At 35.8% G+C, this 21,762-nt stretch overlaps 1 protein-coding gene across 1 annotated transcript in view; it reads left to right on the forward strand.

The window, feature by feature from the left end:
• The window catches only part of GPM6A (glycoprotein M6A), a 584,947-nt gene that overhangs the window by 108,026 nt on the left and 455,159 nt on the right, over positions 1-21,762 (forward strand). The gene's annotated exons all lie outside the window — the stretch shown is intronic.

Below are 21,762 nucleotides of genomic sequence, written 5' to 3' on the forward strand. Positions count from 1 at the left end.
TCCCAGCTTCAGAGCCTCAGAGGCTACATGGTCATCTTTGAACAGAAAGTCTTGTACCAATTATCCCTCCACTTTAGTCTAGGCTCATAGCCTGAATAATTTACAATCAGTGTGGTAGCTGACCTTGATGCCATTTCTGGTTTTTAATCCACTCTGCTATTTGCTTACATTTTAAAGGAGAGTTCATCCCATTCATATTCAAAGTTATAATTGCCAACTCTTTATTGCCCTCCATGCTATCTTCCCTCTGATTATATTTTTCTCCACTTTTTCACATTATCCATATTCCCCAGTATTTTGTTTCTGAATACTGCCACCTTCAATGTGTTTGCCCTCCGATATCTACCCCTTCCCCTTTCTTTCCCCTTTCCCCTTTCCCTTTTCCCTTCTCCCTTCCCTTCCTTTTGTTAGTCCCCCCTTTCCCCCCCCCATCTGTCCCTCATTCCCCTTTTCCCCTTTTAATACTTGAAAGATAAAAGGTTTCTTAAGTTAACTGAGTGTGTGTGTAAATTAACTTTAAGCCAAGTCTGATGAGAGGAAGATTCAGGTGTTTCTCATTTCCTCCCTTCTTCCCCTCTATTACAATGGGTCTTTTGTACCTCTTTATGTGATGAGATTTACCCCATTCAATCCCTTCCATCCTCCTATCTCCTTCCTGTCCCCCTTTTTAAGGAGGTGGTGTTTTTAAATCATTCTGAGTCACAGAAAATCATGAGTTTCATTTATTCTGGCTAAATATATTCTCTCTAATAGAGTTACAATTCTTGAGAGTTATTAGAGTCTTTCTCCCAAATAGTGATATGGCCAGTTTCTTCCCTTTGGATAGCAGTCTCATGGATAAATCATGAGTGTCCACTTGATGCCGTTTCTGTCTACATTGAAGGCAACCATCAGTGTCACTGGTAATAAATTAAAAAATTATACAAAAAAAGAGACAGGGCTGACCTCCCTTAGAAAGTGAGTCCTGAGTTGAACCTTGAAAAAACTAAGGATTCTAAGAGGTAGATAGAAGGGAAGGGGAATTTATTCCAGGTATGGGTGAAAATTTGGGAAAAGGCCAGTACTGAGTCATGAGCATGTGGAACTTTGGGGTTAGCCTATAGAGAGTATGATAAGGAGCAATGTTCAGGAAGTCTGGAAAGGCAAATAGAATCATATAGAGCTGGGAGAACTAAAAGCTGGGCCTTACTGTTCTAGTTTGATTAAGCTTCTTGGAATGAACTCTTGTGTCTTACTTAGGTATAATGAATAGACAGAATGGTGGACCTGAAGTCAGGAAGACCTGAGTTGAAATGTGGCCTCAGATACTTCTTGGTTGTGTGACCCTGAGCAAATCACTTTAACTTTCATCTGTTTCAGTTTGCTCATCTGTAAAATAGGCTTTGTAAAATAACTTTTCCCCAGGGCTATGAGAATAAAATGAACTAATATTTGTGAAATACCATGTGAACTATTTTTTTTCAGTTTTTTTTTCAAGACAAATGGGGTTAAGTGGCTTGCCCAAGGCCACACAGCTAGGTAATTATTAAATGTCTGAGACCGGATTTGAACCCAGGTACTCCTGACTCCTGGGCTGGTGCTTTATCCACTTCACCACCTAGCCGCCCCTTGTGAACTATTAATCTATTAATGTAGACTAAATGATGCAAGCACAACAGTCCATTTCCCCTTCTAAAGTAGGGAAAAATTAAGGGGGGGGGTGAGTAAGACCAGAATTTAGCTTAAAGAAATTTAAAAATATATTATGCTCATTTATTTGAACTGATACCCTTATATATTCTCTGAATGTTGGATTCTTATTACAAAAATTATGCAGCATCATTTTTCTAGGGTATTTTTAATGAGATTTATCTTTTGTCTCATTTGCTATAAATAGAGGCACATTTCTCAGCAACTGTGCTAAGCATTACATCAGGAAGAATGTATTTAAAATGGTTGACAAACCCTACTCATTATAATCCATGGGTAATAATTTCACAGACCACTTCTAAATCATTCACTCATTTAAGAGACATTTCTAAAGTATCTATTGAAATACCATTTGGAGTGAGGTTGGCATATAGTTGGAGCTTAATAAATGCTTTTTGATTAATAATGATGTTTTTCTATGTGATTTTTACTTTTAGAACTGTGATCTCAGGAAAATTTAGGAGCATATTTTTGTTTAGTAAAAATTATGACAAAAGAAAAATTATTGGTATTCTAAGAAGTGTTAAGGTCAAAGAGGAACACTATGTAATCATTTGTTCTGTGTGGGTGGTTCTGGGCTTCTTGGTTAGGAGAAAGATAGGACTTTTAGGTTTTAACTTTGCTGATATACTCAGGGACTGGGAAATATTGAGAGTCTTAATTTATCCCATTTGTGACTCAGAATTGCAGTTGTATCTTTATGTGTGTGTGTATATATATACATATATATATATATTATATATATATATATAATATATATATATAATCGGTCTATCACCATGAATTGATAAATGAGGGAAAATGCATGTGGTATTATACCGGACCCTCATTTTTAATATTACTTCTAGCACTTACTTGCTATGTGACCATGGGAAATAAAGCTAACTTCTCTGAGACTCAGCATTCTCACCTGAAAAAAAGGAGACAATTTATAATGTCTATATAATAAGTTTATTGAGAAATTCAAATGAGATAATATATCTAAAGGACTTTAAATATTTTAAAACACTACATAAGTACAGTGCATCTCCAAAGTCTTAATGTGGCTCTAGACTTAAAACTGCAATAAGATTTGAGGGACAGCCTGTATAAGTAAATAATCAGAATTTGAATTATGTATTTAATAATATCTATTGTAGGAATTTTGTGAAGTCCTAATAAGATTTTATATATGTGATATATGTATAATTGTGCATATATACATGTATGTATGTATCTATCATCCATCCATCTATCTCTCTATCTCTCTGTCGTCCAAGCATCTATCATCCATCTATTATTCATCTGTCTACCATCCGTCGTCCATCCGTCTATCCATCCATCCATCATCCGTCTGTCTACTGTCCATCTATCATCTGTCCATCTACCACCTGTCTATTATCTGTCCATCTATCCATCCATCTGTCTATTATAAACTTTTGGTAGAATTTAAAGCATCATATAATTTTCAGATATTATCAGTAAGTTATAGAATTTGGAAGGGACCCCCAGAGACCATCCTAGTTTACCCCACTCAAGTCCTTTAGTTCTCGATAATTCTGAAGTAATGAAAAATGCTATTTGGCAAGTATTCATTCTAGAAATGTGGGATGGTACAGCTACCATAAGTTAATCACCAAGTACTTACTAATCACCTACTTTTTTTTTTTGGTTGTTGTGTCATATGTTTGGAATAGAAATCTAAAAATGGGACAGTTCCTGGTTTCTAGGACCTTAACTCTGTGTGTGTGTGTGTGTGTGTGTGTGTGTGTGTGTGTGAGAGAGAGAGAGAGAGAGAGAGAGAGAGAGAGAGAGAGAGAGAGAGAGAGAGAAAATGAGAATATATCTTCAAGGACATGTAAATACAAATACAAAAATAAAAAAGTGATTTCAATGAAGTGGGCACTAGCACTGAGGAGAATTTGAAAAGATCATTTGAAGAAGGAGAAAGTACCTAAGATGGTCCTCAATTGGAGTGTTCTGAAGACAGACTGGGGGATTGGGTAAGCAACTTAGCTTTTATCCATTTACTTGATTTGAATAGAGGAATTGGCTTTAGTCAAATTGACCTGCTTATTCTCTATAGATGAAATTCTGTGTCCATTTGACAGTCTGACCCTCCCCAATAATTCTTTTTTTGAAAGATTTTATTTATTTTGAGTTTTACAATTTTCCCCCTAATCTTGCTTCTCTCCCTCACCCCCCACAGGAAGGCAGCCTGTTAGTCTTTTCATTTTTTCCATGGTATACATTGATCTCAGGTGAATGTGATGAAAGAGAAATCATATACTTATGGAAGAATATAAAGTATGAGATATAGCAGAATTACATAATAAGATAAATTTAAAAAAATCCATAGTCATATGAAAAATTGCTCTAAATCACTAATTATTAGAGAAATGCAAATTAAAACATCTCTGAGGTACCACTGCACACCTCTCAGACTGGCCAATATGACCAGAAAGGACAATGATCAATATTGGAAGGGATGGGGGAAATCTGGGACACTAATACGTTGTTGGTGGAGCTCTGAACGCCTCATCCATCCTTTCTGGAGAGCAATTTGTAATTAAGTCCAAAAGGCAACAACAGCATGCATAGCTTTGATACAGCAATACCACTACTGGGGCATAACCTGAAGAGATTATGAAAAAGGGTAAAAATACAAAAATATTCATAGCAGCTCTGTTTGTCGTGGCAAAGAATTAGAAATTAAGTGAATCTCCTCCAATTGGGGAATGACTTAAATTGTGGTATATGTATGTAATGGAACACTATTGTTCTATTAGAAGCCAGGGGTAATGGGAATTCAGGGAAGCCTGGATGGATTTTCATGAACTGATGTTGAGCAAGATAAGCAGAACCAGGAAAACACTGAACACCCTAACAGCAACATGGGGGTGATGATCAACCTTAATGGACTTGCTCATACCAATAGGGCAACAATCAGGCACGATTTTGGGGTATCAGCGACAGAGGATGCCATCTGCATCCTGAGAAAGAATTGTGGAGTTTGAATGAAGACCCCTAATTCATTCTTTCCACACCTCTGCCTCTTAGAATTCCATTCAAGCACTATCTCAAGAGCTTCCTCCTTCTTCAAAATGCAGGTTCTTGAATAAACTTGAGTATTTGGGCTACTTCCATATTTGCTTCAAAGTATAATAATTTCATCAAATTGTGTATACTCTTTCCCCCACTAATATAACTGCTGGGTCTATATGCCCCCCAAAATCAAGTAAAGAGAAAAAAAGAGATGAAATAAGGTGAATATAAAAAAAAGAAATACAGAAATAAAGAATAAAGTTCTTTATAGTGACTGGGGTGGGTGAGGAAGGAAGGAAGGGAAGAAAAAAAAGGAAAGAAATTTGTTTGAACAATTATATATTTAAAAGGAATAGCAATTTGTACAGAATAGATTTGCAGTTCCATGTGTAGCCATCTTTTTTATTATACTTGTCATGGAAATGCTTTTTTTATTCCATAAATTAATTTTTTTAAAAGGAAAAAACAAAGGGAGTATCTAACCATTGGGAATATCTGAACAAATTATAGTGTTTGAATGTAAGGGAATATTTTTGTGCCACAAGAAGTGAAAGGCATGAATCCAGAGAAACCTGGAAAGGTTTGTAGTTATGCAGATTGAAGTGAGCGGAACTATAATAAAAATAAAAATATTATAAAGACAAATAACTTGAAAGAATTAATAATTCTGATTAATGCAATAACCAAATAGCATTCCAGAGAGTAGATGAGGAAATATGCTGCTCACATCTGCACAGAGAGGTGATGTACTCAGAATACAGAATGATGCCTGTTTTTAGACATGGCTGATGTGAGGATTTATTTTGTTTGGAAATATTTGTTACAAAGATTTTGTTACTCTTTTCCCAGTGTGGGTGGTAGGAGAGAGAGAAAATTAATGTTTATTGATTAAAAAACTAAGTAAAATAAAACAGGCTACACAAGAATGAATTACTGATTTCATAATTGTTCATATTTTCTACATTGTATTGCAGATTGCATCCCTCTCTTACCTTAGTAGATGATTTCTAATAGTTGCAAGTAAAAATATCCTGACTTGACAACTACCCCCTACCAATGAGTCTCTCCAGACTTATTTACTTTGAACTTTGGAGGACAGACAAATTCCAATTAGTATATGAAAGGCACTATTTGAGACCCTTGGAATACAAAGGCAAAAATAAAATTTACTAGTGGATATGAGAGGGACTCTTCCTGATTCAGTAAGACTGGCCATGGCTTGTGCTCTTTTCATGGAAGCCTTTGAGAGAAAGTCTTTAGTAAAGACGTGCTCCTACAAAGGAAGGAGATTAAAATATGATGGCTTACAGCCTAATATGCTTTATTTCTGCTCTGCTTCCTTTGCCTGTGTGGCAGATAATGAAACAGAACAAGAGAGCAGGTGGTTTTCATGGCTGAGCCTGTCTTAGGACACCCACAGTCCCCAGCTGATCCCCATACCATGTCCCAACCGCCTCTACATTAACTCTCACTGCACCATAGGAGGCAACATCTGCTTTCTGAAATAACTCCCTCCTCCCCAACTACACTCCTCATTTGGTCCAAGAGCTTCTGGAGAGAGAAGATTTTGTTTGTTTTGATTTAGTGGAGCAGGGAGAGCCTTTAGCTCAGATTATAAATCATTATCGGCATCTACACAGTATGCCATACCTAGGAAGACATCAATAAATGTGTGGTGATTTGTAGCTTGAGAACAGAGGGAGGATAATCTCTTTTTCATATTTAGGTCTAAGGATGATGATAATAATGATAATTATTCATATTTAAGTTTAATGATGATGATAACGATAATTAAAAAATAACTAGTATTCATTTGACTTGTTTAAATGTAAAGTGGTTTACCTGTTACCCTATTCGATCCTCACATTTTTGTCAGGGAAGTGCTGTAACTACTCTCATTCTGCAGTTGAAGAAACTTGGGTCAAACAGCTAATAAGTAGCTAAAGCATGATATGACTTCAGTCTTTCTGAATCTTGAGTCAAAAACATTCTATCCATTGTGTTACCTTTGGAGGAAAAAATCTATGAAGTTTTGGGATTCATACTTTTGAGAAAATTTAATCCAAACCCATAATTTTATAGATGAGAAAATTGAAAATTGAACCTCAGAGATGGGTCAGGGCTTTTAACCTTGTGTTTGTTACATGCATCCCTTTGGCACTCTGGGAAAGCCAACGGATCGTTCAGAATGGTTTTTCAGTGTAGAAAATAAAATACATAAGATCACAAAGGTAAACCAAAGATTAGTGAAAAATAAAGATCTGGTTTTGTTGTTATTTTTCTTCTCCCATTCAAAGTTCTTGGCTATTCTAAAATCTACCTAGAGACCTTCCATGTGATGCTTAGTTAAGAAGCTCTGAACTAGATGGTCCCTAAGGTCCTTTTCAGATCTACAATCTAATATAATTAATCAATAATTCTTTATGAAGGAGGAGAAAGCTAGGTAGAGGTACAACTGAGTTAGGTAGAAATGGGGGGTGATAATATGGCGAATCAGAAACAGGGAAAAATGGTTTCCACCTAAGGCTCATGGTGGCCTACAATGTCAATAATACTGATCAATGACTGCCTCTGAATGGAAGAGAGGAAAATATTAGAACTGGGTGATGGTAAAAATAATTGTTATTAATAGTGGCATTCTTCTGATCTGCCAAAATGGGACACATTGTACCCTTGACCCCAAGATCAAGGTAGTGCTGCCATTTTGGTCCTCTCTAATCTCTTCTGGAGAGGTTTGTCATTTCCTTCTCCTGTGGATTAAGGCATGTGGAGGTTAAGTGACTTGCCCAGAGTTACACAGCTAGTAATTGTTATGATTGGAACTCAAGTCTGCACCTCCTGAGTGGGGACAACTTCTGATCTTCAGGTGTCACTACACCTGCAAAGCTAAATAGGACATTTACATGCTTCATACATACTTTAGTGGCTTTGAATATTTCTTTGCAGCCAGTCAGCAGCTGGGAAGGCTCCAAGCCTTTGACACACCACTTACTGCAAAACATATATATTGGTTCATTTTTTGCTGAAAACTAAATTTCAGGAAGATATTTTCTTCTTTATCATAGGAACTAGAAAGTGAAGGCAGATCTTGCCTATCTCAGCATTTCCTTGCCACTCAAGCTACCTCTTGTGACTGTTAGCAGGTTAGAGGTAATTAAGTAACAAGGTTTATAATCTGCACTTGAAAAGAACATTTACTTGAAGGGGACTGGAAAAGAGTTTATCATGCACATGCTCTATATTATATTATATTACAAATATTCTTCTGAAAGACCTCTTTGAAATTCATTATGATTTTTTTTGTAGATTCAGCATAGTCTGAATGAAATATGTGCCAGAAGATCTTGAATGATTTGCAGAGTTGTTTTTTTTTCTCCTGTTTAATCTCAGGCTTGTGCTAATATCAAATTCAGTTGCCTCATCCATTTTCAAAATTGTTTCTTTATTGTCTGATCTCTGACTTTAACAGAATCACAGAATAATTTTTAGATAAATTTTAGTTATCTAACTCCAAAAAATGTTCTGTTTTTTTCATATATTTAATGCATGTATGTATTAAGAAGAACATTTTCAAAACTAAAGCTCTGTGTTCAGAGTGCTAATATCAAGCCTCAAGCTGTGTTGTCTTTATCTGAGTTAGGGATGAGAAAAGAGGGGTGATTTAGGGAGAAACCTGCTATAGAGGGAGTCTGCTTTAGGCTGATCTTTAACACACTGCAAATCTCAGAGGATTTATTTATTTATTTATCTATTTATTTATTTATTCAATTATTTGTTTTAGGTCTTTGATTTACTATTCTTGAAATGCTCTCATCTCCTATTCTTGACTTTGGGCCTTTTAATGCATGAACTGAGGCTGTATTTTCCTGCTTCTCTATACTTATCCCTTTCATTTTTCAGTTCCTGGATTTGAACTTAGTGGTGGTACTGTTGACTTCCTGATTTTCAATGACTTCTATGAGTCTGTTGACCCAGTTAGTTATCCCCTTGACTGAGACCAGTGCCCATTAATCACCTATTACTCTTCTCTGCTGACAAGGACTGTTATTAATATTGAGATCTGATTGACCACAATGCAGTTTTTTTGAGACCACTATCATGGAAAAGACCAGAATGGTCCCATAGTTGACAATAATTGGTAGAGTTGACAAATTACTTCTGTAATTGCTATGAATGACTCTTTATAAATGTGAATAAACTGAGGATCTTCCTACATATATAATTTTAATGAATTTTTCAATATCAAACTCATAATTTTGCCCCCATTCTTCTTTTTTTTAGGATTTTGCAAGGCAAACAGGGTTAAGTGGCTTGCCCAAGGCCACACAGCTAGGTAATTATTAAGTGTCTGAGACCAGATTTGAACCCAGGTACTTCTGACTCCAGGGCCAGTGCTTTATCCACTACGCCACCTAGCCACACCCTTTGCCCCCATTCTAATTCCTCTTTTGATCATGGTTGTTGAGGGAAGACTGAATATTAATCAACAACATTTTTCGTCTAATAAAAAGAGTTCTTATCTTGGAGTTTGGAAGATATGAGTTCAAAACTCACCTTGGCACTAACTGCATGACTAGGTCACATTTTTGAAACTCAGTTTCCTCATATGTAAAATGAGGAAGTCAGACTTGACTTGGAACCAGGTAGCAGAGAACAGGTGGCCAGAGACAAAGATCAATTAGTTCCTACCTCCAGGAGCTAACTTTCTAACAGGGGAGACAATGTGAACATAAGTATAGGGTATCCCAAAAACTTTTCAATTTTTAAAGCTTAGAACTGCACTAAGAGTTTTGGGCCACCCAGAATCTACATAGTAATTAAAGGGAGTGGGACTGATAATAGTTGCTGGAAGAATTAGGAAAGGTTTTATGTTGGAACTGGTACTTGAAATAAGCTTTGAAGGAAAGTGGGGATCCTAAAAGATGGGAGTGAGGGGAGAATGCATTCTAGGAGTGGGGGACAGCCTGTGTATAGGTACAGAGAAAAGAGAGGATGCCTCAAGTGAGGAAAAGCAAGAAGTCCAATCTGATTGGACAAGTCCTTTAAGATCATCATTAACCCCATGATAGGAGCATTTGAAGAGCTTTCTAGAAGTCTTCAAGCAGGGGTTGGAAAGTCATGTGCTAGGGACTCCATAGAATGGAAAGATATAGGATTTTAGTGAGGGTCTGATTAAAGGATCTCAGAGCTCCTTTCTAAATTTGCCCTTCTGGGATCTGATGATGACATGGGTCAGGGGAGTTAAAGCCAGAAGAGACCACAGACATCATCTAGTCCCAAATCCTCTGTTTAGAGATGAGGAAACTAAGGTTCATAGAGCCATGTGATTTGCCCAAAGTCATGTAACTATACTGACATTATTTGTTCATAAAAATACAACTAAGGTTATCCATCTGTTATCCTTCCCTTTCCCTACATGACTGTCCCATATCCTTTTCTTATCATATATATCTTCAATGATGTAATTTTCCCCTTTATATAGGCAATTTATCATTTCAACTGATATAGAAATATATATATACCATGATTCTCTTTGTTATCCTTTGAGTAGCCTACATTTTTGATTTGCTGGAGATTTTTCTGTTTCATTATTTGCCAGGATAATGTTTCATTGGAAGAATATTGAAGTTAAAAGGATGCCATTTTTTTCTCTTTCTCCCCTTATATGACTAATTAAGCCAGACTCTTGAATGATTATGAATCTCATTTGGAAGCTCTATTATGTTTCAGGCCACAATTTTATCTGCAGAAAGAGTCATATGTAATCAAAGTCTTTCTGTATAAAGGCAATGCCTCTTCTATTTTGACTCTGTACCAAGCATGTTCCATGACAATGTTAAATACCTTTGGTAAGTTCATGTCTCTTTGTCTATTGCTTAATATTCATGATCAGACAATGCTGGAGAGAATGTGGGGAAATTGGGATGTTAATTTACTGTCAAAAAGAACTCAAAAACAGGAAAAAATCTCACATGTTCAAAAGCATTTATATCAACTCTTTTTGTAGTGTCAAAGAATTGGAGGGAATGCCCATCATTTGGGGAATGGCTGAATAAGTTATGGTACATGAATGCTATGGAGAACTTTCATTTCTATAAGGAATCATGAGTGGTCAGACTGTAAAGAAGCATGGAAAGAATTACATGAACTGATGCTGAGTGAAGGGAGCAGAACCAAGAGAACACTGTACACATTAGCAACAACATCATGAGACTATCAACTTTAATGAATGCAGCTCCTCTCAGCAGTTCAAGGATCAAGGACAACCCTAAGAGACCTGCTATGGACAATGCCATCCAAATTCGGAGGGGAAAAAAAACCATGGAATCTGAATGCATACTATATTCATATTTTTACTCCTCATGTTTTTTCCTTCCTTTTCTCCTGGTTTCCTTTCTTTCATAAAATGATGGATATGTAAATATGTTAAACAGAAATGTACAAGTATAACTTTTACCAGACTATTTGCTGCCATGGGGAGGGAGAAGGGAAGGGAGGGTGATAGAAAAATGTGTAACTCATAAATTTGCAAATGGAGGAATGTCGAACAACTATCACAGCATGTAATTGAAAAATAAAATAAAATTCCAATTAAAAATATTCATGATTTTCAAACAGGCATAGACATAAACAGGCATAGACATTGAAACTAGCATTAGCTCCATTCCATGTTTATTAGTAAGGGTTTTGTGGCATTAGAATTTTAGACTGAAAATGCTGATTTTTTAAAAAAAATTATTTCCTACCACTTCAGGCAGAGGCTGCCATGATAAAGTAAGGAAGGGATGGAATTCAATCCACTTGTTCTACCTGTCAGAAACTTTAGGTCCCTTTAAGCCTCAACTCAGATGCCACCTGTTTTAGGAAGACCTTTTTGAACTCCCTAGTGGTTAGTGTTTAAATAAGTTGCATTTTTCTTAGCACTGAGATTTTTTAGAATCTGTTAAATGCTCAGGCATATCCTAGAATGATCTTGATCTATCTTTGACCCTTAGTATGATGTGGAAACTTGGCAAAATTTTTTTGAAAAATACTTTTAGTGTAGTGTAATATAAAGAAGAATACTAGACTTAAGAGTCAGAAGAGACTATTCTTTAATATTTGGTTTTGGACAAATTTTGGGTTTCAGTTAAATAATAATTCATTATTTAAAGCAATAAGCATTTAGCAAATATCTGCTATGTGCTTTCTAATTTTCTTTCTTTTTGTTTGGGTTTAACCAGAACTATTTTTTTTCAGATTTAAAAATTTTATTCACAGAATTATTACTTATTTTATTCAATTTTAATTCTTGAGTCATTTATAATGATGATTTTTTTATAAAAATGAAATGTTAGTTTCTAAAATCATTTGACAAAATTTAAATTCAAAAAATTTTAAACCAGCACTTGTAGATTTAACAGTTTTTAACTCTGGAAACTCTTAAGAAAGATGGCAGATAATTATAAACAAGAGAAGCAGTGGAGGGGAAAGTAAGGTTAAAGAAAGCTTGGCAAGATATCCAACTTAAAAAAAAGAATTCTAAGTGAATTCAAGGATGAAAATGGAAGCACTGCCAAAAGAAAGCAAAAATGGAAAGGATATGCAAGAACTATTTCAGCTCTTTTTTCTATCACAAATAATAGAATCATCACATTTCAACCCTAACATCACAGTTCCTGATGAGTTTTTTTTTTTTTTGATGTGATTAAAATTTTTTATTTCCAATTATGTGTAAAGGTAGTTTCCAACACTTTTTCTGGTTATATTTTGAGTTCCACATTTTTCTCTTTCCTGACCCTCCACGCCTTGACAGTGAGTAATCTGATAATAGGTTATATGTATAGAACTATATTAAACGTATTTCCTTATTTGTCATGTAGTGAAAGAAGAATCATAACAAAAGGGGAGAAAAAACCATGAGAGGGAAAAATATTAAACATAAAATATTTTAAAAATTGAAAATTTTTTTTGAATGCTTTGGACTCTATAGTACTTTCTGGATGTGGATGGCATTTTCCATCACAAGTCCCTTAGAATTGTCTTTGCACTGTACTGCTGAGAAGAATGAAATTCATTATAGTTGCATATCACACAATGTTGTTTTATTGTATACAATGTTTTCTGGGTTCTTCTAACCTCAGTCCTTGTAATTCTTTCAAGTTTTTCTGAAGTCTGGTCACTCATGATTTCTTATAGAACACTAGAACTACATAACATTCATATACTGTAACTTGTTCAGTGATTTCCCCAGTTGATGGACAATCCCTAAATTTCTAAATCTTTGCCACTATCAAAAGAGCTACTTGTTATATGTCTTTTCCCCCTTTTTGGTGCTCTCTTTGGTAGATAGCCCCAGTAGTGGTATGTACAGGTCCAAATTGTATGTACAGTTCCAAATTGTTTGCCAGAAAGGTTAGATTGGTTTACAATTCCACCAACAGTTCATTAGTGTTTCAGTTTTCCCACATCTCCATCATTGATCATTATCTTTTTTTTGTCATATTGTCTAGTCTCTTAGATTTGATGTGGGATCTCAGAGTTTTTTTAATTTGCAATTCCCTAAAAAATAATAATTTAGAGCATTTTTTATAGCTTTATTTTTTTATCTGAAAACTTCCTGTCCATATCCTTTGACCATTTATCAATTGGAGAATAATTTGTATTCTTATAAACTGAACTCAATTCTCTCTGTATTTATAAATGAGTCATTTCCCCTGATGTGTTAATTAAGAAATCAGAGGTATCACAAAAAAACTAAGACAGCTGGATCAGATCAGGTTTATAGAGATGAGAGATCCACGATGATAATAAATTAATATTTTCATAAAGCACCTACCATATACCATGATCCTCACAATAACCCTGGATGATAAGGATTATCATTATCCCCATTTTACAGATGAAAAAACTGAAGCTGGCAGGTGAAATGACTTGCTCAGGTTACATAGCAGTAAGTGTCTGAGTTTACATTTGAATTCAAGTCTTCATGACTTCAGACCCTCGGATTCTATTCACTGTGCCACCCAGCTTCTATGTCATGCCATATTGGAGACAATACTATTGCGAGAATATCAAAGTCCTTGATACAAGGTGTCTGAAGGAGGGGAAGATTCCAATGGGATGAAAAGAAACTATACTTAATGGTAATAGTATCAGAGCATCAATAACCACTATATACCTATTCCTATAATTTGTTTGGAATTTTTAGGAGAGTCTTCTATGAACAAATTGAGGGTGTCTTTAATGATGGCATCAGTAGTGAACAAACTTTTTGCAAGTTAAACAAAAGACCATATCTTTAATAATAATTAATTGAAATATGTAGAGAAGAAAATTCTCTATATTGTACTTATGCTGATTGTGGGGAAAACCATTTGACTAGTAAATCAAAATAGTGTCTTATAAACTCTTTTATGGGATGGTGCTTCCCATCCACATATATTAAGATCATTCAGCATTCTTTTGGAAGATGTCCTAACAGAAAGGGATTGAAGTGAGGATAAAGCAAAATTAATTCACTGTTGGTGGACCTGTGACTTGGTCTAGCCATTCTGCAAAGTAAATAGGAATTTTGTCTCAAATAGCAGTAAAGTGTGCATATCTTTTGATCTACCAATACCATTATAAGGTCTATAATCAAAGAAAGAAGAAAAGGAGCTACATGCACATGAACATTAATAATAGCTTTTTTCTGTACGGCATATATATCAGTTGGGGAATGTTTGAATAAACAATGTATATGAATTTAATGGAATACTATTTGTAGTACGAAATGAAGAAAGGGATGATATTAGAAAAACCTGGGAAGAATTGGAGAAATTGATAAAGAGTGAAGAACAAAATCAGGAGAAGAATTTGTGTAAAAACAAATAACTATGACAAATCTAAGGACTCATATCAATGCACTGATGAGCCACAATTTCAGCAAAGTGATGATAATGAATGCTGCCCACATGAATGAATGAAACTATGTGGAAAACACCATACTAAGCACTATGGATTGAAATAGAGAAGACAACTCCTGTTCTCCCAGAGTTCACATTCTAACGAGGCAGATGACGCATATGGAAGGTCTCAGCTGTAAGTCAGATGGAAAAGTCCCATTATCCTTATGGTACCTCAGCAAAAATGTTGGTAATGCCTGTTTTTTAATGTCATTCCCATTCATAAATTATTTTCTGACATCATTTCTGATAATGAAGTCTTTCATAGTCTCAAGGATTTTGGTGGTAACTATCTTTTTTAGATCTTGAATAGCTGTGGCTATAGCTCTTGCAGAAACAAGTTGCCAGACTGCCTCTCCACTGAGGTTGCTTCCTAGGATGACATGTGAGGGGCACTAGGATGTAGGCATTGATACTCCTAAGACTACTCTTGGGTCCTGGGTTCTAGGCTATCTCTATCAAGTAGGGGAGATGGTAATCAAAGCAGCAATGTTGGTTTAACTTGAATGATACATACTGTTTCCTGTCTCTCCCTGAGTTTCCTGATTCTTCAACTAGGTTAACTTGTCAGCTCTGTGTGTGGCAGTTGGTTGGCAGGTGATAGGGATGTCTAGCTCCTTTTATGGCTAGCTCCTTCTTTTACAAGGACTTGCTTCCCCAGATGATGGCTGTGAGAAGTAGGTTAAAAGCAGGAATGGCACATTTATTGAAATCCTGAAAGAGAAGTAATGGACTCAAGATGCAAAATAAGACATACATTTTTTGGACATGGTCAATGCCGAAATTTGTTTGCTTGGCTATGGATATTTGTTAGGAATAGTTTGTTGGAGAGTTTGTTGGAGCAGTGCGTAGAGTACTGAACCTGGATTCAGGAAGACTCATCTCCCTGAGTTCAAATTTGACCTTAAACACTTATTGACCATCTGACCTTGGGCAAGTCATTTAACCCTATTTGCCTCAGTTCCTCATCTGTAAAATGAGCCAGAGAAGAAACTAACAAATTACTCTAGTATTCCTGGCAAGAAAATCCCCAAAAGGGTCACAAAGAATCAGACATGATTGAAATGACTGAACAAAAGGAATATTTGTTATAGGGAATTTTTTTCTTTTTTTCTTTCTCAAAATGGGTATGGGGCAATAGAATACAAATGCTTATTAATTGAAAAAATAAAATAAATTAAGTTATAATTATATAGCACTTAATATGTGGTGAACATTGTGCTAAGAGCTTTTGCAATGATTATCTTTTTGATTCCCATAATAATTCCATGAAGTACATACTATCAATATCCCCATTTTATAGATTAGGTAACTGAGGCAAAAAGAAGACAACTTTCCCAAGCTTTTAAAGCTGCTAATTATCTGAATTCAGATTTAAACTCGAGTCTTTGTGTTTCTGAGTCCAGTTCTCTACCCACTGTGCCACCCAGCTGCCCTTAAATAATCCTATCCAAAAAGCTTCTGCTAATAATGTCAGACAAAACAGGGAGAAGCTTTTTGGATTTGCCACTGTTTATAGAGGAATTCTAGTTTCCAAATGGGGTGAGATTTTCCTTGAATTGTGATGTACTCCAGATTGCAGGTCATATTTGTGTGGTCAGAGTAAAGACTGATAGGTAGATAGCCAGAGTTTTCTAATGGAATTCTTACCTTGAGAAAATGATGAAAATGTATGTAGCATTTTGGGGTGGACTCCAATTTATGGGAAGTCAGGGACAAGAGTCACATGAGATTGAAAGGCATGGGTGATTTACAATCTGGATTGCTCAAATGAATGAGTTGAGTATTTGAGACTATGTTATCCAAGAGTAAGTAGGTTCTAGGCACACAAATAGAAAGAATGAAGCAGTCAGTCCCTACTTTGAAGAAGCTAACATGCTATCAGGAGAGTCAACATGGGCAAATACAAGTTTATAGAACAAATATAAAATAAATGCAAAAAAATCTAGAGAGGTAGGGAAGACAGAAATATTTGGAGAGAAGGTAAGGGAAGACATACAGAAGGTCACACTTGAACTCCTCTATGAAGGAGATAATATATTACCAGTATAGGAAATGAATAAGCAAATAGGGAGCAAAGTAGAGTTTATTGAACAGGTGAGTGACATGCTCAGGTCTGCATTTAAGAAAATCCCTGTGGCAGTTGTGTGGAAAATAGACTGGAGAGGAAAGAAATGAAGTATGGGGACTAACTGCAAAGACTTGAGGTTAGAGTGGACATGAAGGTGAGCTAAGGCTGTAGTATCCATAATTGCAGGGTTATTGCAAAGACCAATGGAGAAAATGTGTTTTGAAAACCTTACAATTGTTTATCCATGTCACTCATTGTTGTGTCTGGGTTTTTTGGTTGTAATGCTTTCTTTGCTTTAGCTACTGGACCTACCTCCTCCAGCAGAATTATTTTATCAGTGAATTATTATTAGCCAGCACTAATTCCATTAAAAAGTTGATTCAAGGGTACAAAGGCAGCAGAAGTTCCTATTGAAATGAGCCCAACTGTTTAGCAGATTTAACTTTGCAGCTTTCTGAGCCAAGCAGGAGTATCTTTAATCTACTATCTCCTCCAGCCATGGAAGATTGAGTGGGAGTTATGGATGGGCCATGTTTCCCTCTAACAATAACAAGTTCACAAAAGAAAGAAAAATAATATGAGATATTCTCCTACAGATTTCTGAGAAGCTCCATTAAGAACAGAACAAACACAGCATCCTACCACCCAATATTTAGAATTAATGAGCTGTATTTTGGCATCTTCCTTAAAGAAAAAATAGCTTAGAAATTGCTTGGACACATGTATATTTCCCCAGCCTTTGTTGGTCACTTCCCAACACATATTGTGAGAATGATCACTTGTTCTGTTTATCTCTGACCATTTGTATGCCTAGGAACTAATTTTGGTTCTAGTTTATTGTTCCAGAAAACATGTAATACATAGCAGAAGTGACCTGACTGAGTTCCAAGACACTAGAATCATAGCGATTCTTTGGTTCCCTATTTCTTAATTCTCTAGGTTTCAAAAATCTTTATGATATAAATCCATCTTATCTACTTGTTTTTATTTCCCTTTAGTCTTCCAAATAAACACATCCACTGTCTCATCATCTCACGAACATTCCATGTCAGCTCCATCCTCCCATTCTGGTTTCTCAAATGGAATGGCCTTCTACATATTCTTTTTACTCTGTTCAAGTTTTTGCTTAAGTCTCACTTCAATTCATTATAATCCAATAAATAGTTATTGTGCTTGATACTTGGTGGTAGTGGATAGAGTACCAGAACTAGAGTCAGTTGATATCAGATACTTCCTAGTTCTGTGACCCTAAGTTAAGTCACTTAACCCTATTTGCCTTAGTTTCCTCATCTGGAAAATGAGCTGGAGAAGGAAATGGCAACCCACTCCAGTGTCTTTGCCAAGAAAACCTCAAATGAGGTTACAAAAAGTTAGATAAAACTGAAACAACTAAATAAAAAAGAACATTGGCACTAGAGATACTATTAAACCTTATGAAACCTGTCCTGATTATTCCTCCCTGTCCCATCCCTACCCTATTTGCCTCTGTCTCTGAATGCCCATGGCTTTTGAATCACATAATTCGGCATTTAATTGTATACTGTTTTCTTTTATTCACTATTTTTTGAGTATTCATTTTGTCTCCTGTGATGGAATCTATACACCTATAAGTGACCTGGCTACCTGGCAAAATCCTAGAATGAATGATTAAAGGAGAGATATTGTGAATACTTGGAGAAATAGCGATCATTGAATCAACTTCAGTTCATCTTGTCATGCCAGGCTAAATAATTTTTTGACCATGAAGCCAGATACCTGATCAAGGGAGTATTATTGACATAATTTTTAAAAAGACCTTTTACAAAGTCTCTTATTCTGTCTATGTGGACAGGAAGGAGAGATTGGACCACGTGATACTTTAGCCAGGAAAAGTTGGACCTGGTTCAATTTCTTTTTCATTTTTTTTAGGTTTTTGCAAGGCAAATGGGGTTAAGTGGCTTGCCCAAGGCCACAGAACTGGGTAATTATTAAGTGTCTGAGGCTGAATTTGAACTCAGGCATTCCTGGCTCCAGGGCCGGTGCTCTATCCACTGCGCCACCTAGCCATCCCCTGTTCAATTTCTAGAGCTGGTCAATTATGTGAGGTCAGCCTAGATGGACAACTACTAGTCTCTGCTACTACCATTCAAGATTTTTGTCAGTAATTTAGATGATGGCATAACTGGCTTATTAAATTAAAGGATGATTTGAATTTAGAAAGAATAGCATACTTATTGGAATAAAGATTTGGGAACAAAAAAAGCACTAAGATGGGGGGAAGGGAAAAGAACAGGAATTAATAAATATTTATTAAGCACCTATCATGTGCCAAACACTGTGCTGAGTTCTTTACAAATCATTTCACTTGATCCTCACAACATCCTGTGAGGTTGATGTTATTGGCCCTGTTTTACATTTGAGGAAATCGAGTATGACTTGTTTAGAGTTACACAGCTACTCTGAGGTCAGAATTGAACTCAGGTCTTCCTGATACCAGGCCTGGCACTATACAATGCTAGAATAAAGGACCAAATCAGTTTTTCAATCAGAATTTTAATAAGGAAACATATAAAATGTTGGATTAAAAAATTATCTGAATCACTGTAAAATAGGGAAAGCTTGGTTAGAAAACAGTTTATATGGAAAATACCTGCTGGGTATAGGATCTGGTGGTTATTAGACTCAAGAGAAGTCATCAGTGACTGTACTGTTCACATATTTCAGTTATATTCAACTCTCTATGACCCCATTTGGGGTTTTCTTGTCAGAAATATTGGTTTGACACTTTCTTCTCCAGCTCATTTCATATGAGGAAACTGAGACAAGCAGGGTTAAGTAAATTGCCCAGGGTCACATAGCCAGTAAGGTCTGAGGATAGATTTGAAGTTGGAAAAATGAGTTTTCCTGACTGTAGGCCTGGCCCTCTATCCACTGTGCTTCCTAGCTGTCCTAGATGTGGCAAACAAAAATGCTAATGTGACCTATTAAGTTTTAATAGATGGATAGTTTTTTGAAGGAGAGTTAATAATGCTCATATTTAGAGAATTCTGACACTTTTGGGTTCTATTGATAGGATGGAGCCTGTAAAAAAGAAGATGACTAAAAAAGGTAAGGAGACTGGAAACTATGCTAGAAGAGCTACCTTGTTGAAAGAGCTAAATCTGCTTAACTTGAAGAAAAGAAGTCTTAGAAGGGGGTGGAGTAAAGTTAGCTAACTATACTTCAAATAGTTGAAGTGCTATCATGTGGAAGAAGGATATAACTTAGTTTGCTTGGATCCAGAAGATAGAAATAGGAGGAATAATCAGAACAGAAGTTTCTTTATGGCAGAAATGATCATTTTTTAAAAACTTTGCATCCTCAATGAATATTACAAGGCCTTGAAGTTCACAATAGTCTCTTAATAAATATTTATTTAATTTTGGATTCATGAGAACTTGGTACAAATTTAAGATAATTCAGGAAAAATATTCTGGTTTTTTTTTGTTTTTATTTTTAGTTTTTTGCTAGGCAATGGGGTTAAGTGGCTTGCTCAAGGCCAACAGCTAGGTAATTATTAAGTGTCTGAGACTGGATTTGAACCCAGGTAACTCCTGACTCCAGGGCCGGTGCTTTATCCACTGCGCCACCTAGCCACCCCAAAATATTCTAACAATTAAAACTGTCTAAAAGAGGAATAAACTTTCCCAGTAGTCAAAAAAAGAAAATAACTCAAAAAGTAATGAATTTCCCATCACTAGAATAGATAACTGGTTGTCAGGAAAAACTTGTCAGTAATCTTGTAGAAGGAATTCATTCTCAATATAGATTGAACCTAGAAGGTTTCCCTCAAATCCTAAGATTTTGTGACCATCAAATCAGAAATCAATTATCCATCAGCAATCTTTAATATGTGCCAGACAGTGCTAAGTTCTGGGGAGTGCAAAGACTAAAAGAAAATAATACTGATGGGGGCAGCTAGGTGGCATAGTAGATAGAGAACTCTACCATGGAGTTAGGAAGACCTGAGTTTAAAGCCAGCTTCAGACACTAGCTGTGTGACTTTGGGTAAGTCATGTTATCCTGATTGCCTCAAGAAGAAAAAAGAAAAAAGAGTATTTACTTTAAGGAAGTTTACATTTTGACTTTAGTGTCTTTCAACATTCTCAAATAGTCATTATTTTAGAGCCTATAAAGAGACCATATTTAAGAACTTTTTTTTTATTCTACCCTTCTTTTTTCCGTTTTACCGTTTTCTTTACTGATTTCCTTTACTTATTCTATTTAATCTGTTTTCTGGTTCTGCAGCTGCTCCCTCTTTCTCCATCAACTCAATCACCCAGCACAGCCTCATATTACACTTATGGAAAGCAGTGACAGATTTCGGAGTTGCATATTTATTCAGAGAATGTCTTAATCTCCAGTCGTTCTCATTTCTTTTAAGGAAACTTGCAACTTGGCACATATGGCTACCACTGAGCTTGAGATTTGCACCTCAGATTACATTTTAAAAGCTGCTTTCAGTGTTAAATCATATTTTTAAAAATGATAACTTGGGTAGAGGAATTATGGGTGAAGTCCAGAAATACATAATTTTGTGGTCTGCAAATCATTATTCACTAAATTCTTGGAATTGAGATTTTGCCCAAGATCTTGACCAGCTGGGTATGATGATAATAGACTTTTCCTACTTTCCTTTGGGGGGGAACCTTTGACCATTATTTCATTTGATTCAGCTTTTCTGGAGCTCTATAACTAAGGAAATTCTTTCCTATTTAATCAGTTCTGTTCTGTAGTGAATGACCGTACCCTGCTCTCTTGGTATTTATTTTGTATCTTTTTTACATATAATCTCAGAAATCAAGTTGTCTCCCCAAACTAGCTTTTAAGAAATGATTTTACTTTTGTTTCTATATCAGCAAAACCTACTCTGTACCTAATACAATTTGGCCCCATGCTTTGTTAATTGAATAAACGAGTAATTGGGAAACATTATCACACAGTGCAAATAGCACCCACTGGATTTGGAAGTAGAAGACCTGGGTTCAAATCCTGACTCTTCTGCTATCTATGTGACCTGGTTTGAGTGATTTA

The sequence above is a fragment of the Macrotis lagotis genome, chromosome 3 (genome assembly GCF_037893015.1).
Source record: "Macrotis lagotis isolate mMagLag1 chromosome 3, bilby.v1.9.chrom.fasta, whole genome shotgun sequence".
Classification (NCBI taxonomy): domain Eukaryota; kingdom Metazoa; phylum Chordata; class Mammalia; order Peramelemorphia; family Peramelidae; genus Macrotis; species Macrotis lagotis.